Source organism: Herpailurus yagouaroundi, unplaced genomic scaffold (genome assembly GCF_014898765.1).
Source record: "Herpailurus yagouaroundi ecotype Mexico unplaced genomic scaffold, PumYag 221, whole genome shotgun sequence".
NCBI classification, from domain to species: Eukaryota; Metazoa; Chordata; class Mammalia; order Carnivora; family Felidae; genus Herpailurus; species Herpailurus yagouaroundi.
The window spans coordinates 1,302,313-1,307,163 of NW_024412452.1; the positions used below are offsets into that span (position 1 = coordinate 1,302,313).

Here is a 4,851-nt window from a genome sequence, read left to right on the forward strand (position 1 = left end):
GCCATGATGCACGTTTTCAACAAACCATTGTGTTTTTCAACAGTAGCTACAATCATGTTGTATTATAAGAGTTGTTTGGGCAAGCAGAGGCATTTGGCAGGTATCAGCTATCAAGGCTGGCAAGGAATAAGGTTTATGAAGGTTAGCAAGGGTGGGGGTTGAGGAGGTTCCAAACAGGCAGACATAGTCAGTGTCTGGGAGATGGATCCATCAGAAACAGAGACCTTTCTTGTGTCAGTTTATCCTCTGTTTCATTTCTTTCCTTCCTGTCTTCCTTCCTTCCTTCCTTTCACATATAAAGTCTAGTCTTATTCAGTGAATATAGAGGAAACTGGATGGGTATTTATACAATGATTGAGAGAATTTTCCTCAGCATGGTGATTAATTTATAATATTTATAATAGTGATTCGTTCATTGTTGAATGGCTGGCCATGCTGACCTTTGGCAAAAGAAGATTAGAAACTGTCAGGTAAATCTTGCTTCTGAATGAGGATTGGGTAGAAATGTCGGGATTACTTCCCTCTTTTTCAGTGTGCTGGGTATGAATAATTCCTATAGAAGAACCAGGAGGGGTTACAAGTAAACAGGTTTATGTGTGTTCTCCTCTGGGAAATGGTGTCAGAAAATGAGGGAGGCATCTCACTTTTACTTTGTGCACTTTTGTCTTGATTTTTTTTTGGGGGGGGGCCAAGGGTATTCATGTGTTAAAAAATGAATTAGCATCCAAAGTCTGTGGAAGATCTCTGTTCTTGCTGCGATGTTCTTTGCAGGATCAGAGGCTAGTTTTTGTTGTTGTTGTTATTAGTTTTCATTCTCTTTTTCCAACTGACTTTGAAAATATTTATGACACCAAGTGCTCTTAAGGGAAACAGAAAAATTTAGTCTAAAATCTGAATGTCAAATATTTAGTATTTGAGCAACATACAATCTATAATGTTTTATTTTTTTATTTTATTTTTTTTCAACGTTTATTTATTTTTGGGACAGAGAGAGAGAGACAGAGCATGAACGGGGGAGGGGCAGAGAGAGAGGGAGACACAGAATCGGAAACAGGCTCCAGGCTCTGAGCCATCAGCCCAGAGCCCGACGCGGGGCTCGAACTCACGGACTGCGAGATCGTGACCTGGCTGAAGTCGGACGCTTAACCGACTGCGCCACCCAGGCGCCCCCAATCTATAATGTTTTAAATGCTTTGGTTAGTAGCTTTTCAATCTATAGATGGCTTAAGATACATACATACATGGCTATATTAATCATTTGAAAGTAAATCAGTTAAACCCATTAATTTGGTTTGTGAAATAATGGGAAAAATGCCTTTTTGTTGTGGATTCCCAGTCTTGTGTACTCACTCCAACTCAACAGTCTTCTACGCAATTCCTTGTATGTGCAAAAAACTGCATGAGATATTTTAAGATGAATCAGTTATAAATGCTGGCCTATATAAGTTTACTTCTAATTGGTGGAAAATACAAGATTAAATTGAGTGCTACTTAGAGGTGAAAAACAAAGATCTGTGGGGTGCAAAGGAATAAATCATAGTCCTGAAGAATATCCAACTGAAGATAAAGTTGTTTTTATGTTTTCCTGGAATGGATATTATTCTCACAATGATAACCTCATTGCTTATAATAATAAAATAGTTAAGACTAAAGTTTACAGTCTTAAAGATAAAGACAGCACTGGGCTGGCTATCCAAATATCTGAAGTTCAGTTTCAGCTCATCTATAGGCCAACTGTATTGGGTAGATGCTTGTCAATCATTAGGCTCACGGTTCCATTCTAGTCTCAGGATGGGGCACTGATATGGGTGAGCATAAGTCTAAGGATCATTACTACATCATTGAGCTGTGCTGAAGTTAGTTATGTGATCAAGGGAAGGATTAATGTGATGAGCCTTTGGGTTGAGTGTTCCTCTTTGGAACCTTTTGTAATTCATCTCTATGGTGATTTCTTTCTTCCCAACTGGTATGTCATAAAAGGCTTCAGGGTTTCTTTTATTTTAGAAGGAAGGGCTTAAGAGAGCCAATAAGAATCACAGCCCTTCCCAAGGAACGAGGCATGAAGAGTAGCTTAGTCCTATAGATTTAGGACTTTAAGTGAAGCCTCCTCTTTCCTCCATCTTTACCCCAGAATTTTATTCAGCATTGAGATACTAAGTGTAGATCAGAGGATTGAGAATTGGGTGTGGACTGGGAGGGAAAGACTGGACAAAGCCAATGAGCTGGCTTTTGATTTCACTTTTTGGCTCATTCATGTTGGGTCAAAGGCTTCTTTATAGCTCTAGTCCAACCAATTAGGAAAGTCTAATATTGTGTCAGGCAAATATCTCATTTGAATAAATAAAGTAATTTTGCCTTGTTGATTATCTTTTTATTTTCCTTGAGAACTTGGGGGCAGTGACAGGAGGATGAATGAGGATTTATATTTTTAGTATGATAAGACTGGCCATTTTTGTTTTTGTTTTCTCTCCCTTTTTTAAAGTTATTTATTTATTTATTTATTTATTTATTTATTTATTTAGAGAAAGCATGAGCAGGGGAGGGGCAGAGAAAGAGGAGAGAGCAAGAAAGAGAAGAGAGCAAGAAAGAGGAGAGAGCAAGAAAGATGTAGAGCTCGAACTCACAAACTGTGAGATCATGACATGAGCCAAAGTTGGACACTTGACCAGTTAAGCCACCCAGGTGTCCCTGGTTTTGTTCATTCTAAAAGAAATGAGATTGGTTCAGCTCTGACTTGTTTCTTGTGTCTATTTCTTTTTTTCTTTTATGTTGTTTTTATACATATATTCACTCTGCTTTATCACAAGCAGATGCACAAAGGCACTGGTTATAGGAAAATACATGTATCCTTCTTGTTTTCAACTCAAAGTCTAGGGGTAGCTGCAGGCAACTCAGGAGATTCGTGTACATGTTTATAAAACATTCATAAGACAACTCATTCGCTAATGGGTTAATTAATTAAATGAGTATTTGTTGAGTTTCCTCCATGTAATGCTATCTTCTACATTATGCTTTAACCTTAGAGGGTTTTCAGAAGGCTACAAGTCCCTTGAATTTATATACAAGCTTTGTGTGTTTATCTAAAAATATGAACCCATAAGTTTGATTCCAAAGAGAACTGTAACCTCAAACATGTAAGAACAACTACTTTAAAATCTAAATTCTATAAGGTCACAGGCCTTATATTTTATTTTCTTGGTGTCTACTAGTATAAAAATCAGTAGACAGAACAAAACCCATCGGTGTAGATTAACTAACTGAATACAACAGGCTTTTACTAAATGCTCATTATAATTCAGGTACAATGTTTATATGCTAGGTGGATAAAGTTGAGGGTGAGAGAATGGGAAAGGAGGGGAGTTTTAGAGCTATCTGGGGAACTTATTCCCATCTACCACCTACTAAATCAGAACTTCAGAGCAGGGATAGGTACAGATGGATGAACTACAAACAAGGCTTTCCAGAGGATCCTGTAGGATCTCATTCCCTATCCAGGTTGAAAATCACTGGCTTGGTTGGAAAGATAAATAGATAAACATTAAATTTACTTCAAGATAGGATGAACTGCCTTCTAAAAAGAGATCTCATTAACTAGGAAGCAAAGAATCCTATGCAAATTTCAGAATATCTATAGCTTTGAGCTGGAACTTGAAGTATGAGAAAATTCCAATAAGAACAGAATAATAAGAAATGAAAATGCTGAGCATGGAAGTTTTGATGATGGAGAAGTGAAGGGAAACAGAGTTTTTGGATTTTCTCCTGTTGCAGAGTTTTTAGATAGGGTAAACGTAGTACAGGAATCAGGAACAAATATATTTTGCAGAGTTGTATACAAAGGACTAAGTCAATTAATCTGCATTGCTGATAATACCTTCATAACTGAGGCAGTCATACCATAAATTTGTCCTCCATTTGTTCATACCAAGTCTACTATAAACAGTATGTACAGTTTGACTTGACTTAAACAAGCAGATGGAATTTCTAAGAGTCAATTTAGCATAATCAGTATGACTTTTTACTGATAAGAACAGATACTACACTTGATCTTAGCCAAAAGGCCGAGAAGCGATTCAGTATGACTTTTTAAAAAGCACAGACATTTACCAAAACTTCTTGATAAAAAAACTCATTGTGAAAAAAGTACTTAGAATTTCTGGAATATCCTGACAGGGCAGGTACTTATTATTGAGGCTAACAATTCAGCTTAAATGATTTCCTGTATCTTGATGCCATTAGCCAGTATTTGGCTAGCTGTATAGTATTTTCTTTGAGAATTTCACCCAAGAAACTAGCTATTGAATACTGTATTGGTTTCCTGTGGCTGCTGTTAACAAATTACCACAAAATTCATGGCTTAAAACAACAGAAATTTATTCATCTACAGTTCTGGAGGCCAAAGTGGAAAATCAAGGTGTCCACAGGAATGCTGTCCCCCGGGAGGCTCTAAGGGAGAATCTGTTCCTTGAATCTTTCAACCTTTGGTGGCTGCTGACATTCTTTGACTCGTGGACACATGTCTCTCCTCCATGTCTTGTATTCTTGTCCTTGGTTATCTCTCAAAACTCCCATTTTCTCCTTTCATAAGGACACTTGTGATGAGGTTTTCAATTTCATTGATTTCTGCTCTAATTTTTATTACTTTCTTTTGTTTACTATGGATTAATTTGTTTTTCTTTTTTGTTAAATTTCCTGAGGTGGAAGCTTAGATTATTGATTTCAGATATTTCTTCAGTTCTAATTCATGCATTCAATGCCACTGCATCCGACACATTTTGATGAGTAGTATTTTCATTTTCATTTAGTTTGAAATATTTAAAAATTTCTCAAGATATCTTCTTTCATCCATGTATT

At 36.8% G+C, this 4,851-nt stretch overlaps 1 pseudogene; it reads right to left on the bottom strand.

The window, feature by feature from the left end:
• Positions 1-3,915: 3,915 nt before the first annotated feature.
• LOC121019326 (uncharacterized) lies at positions 3,916-4,070 on the bottom strand (annotated as a pseudogene).
• Positions 4,071-4,851: the final 781 nt, after the last annotated feature.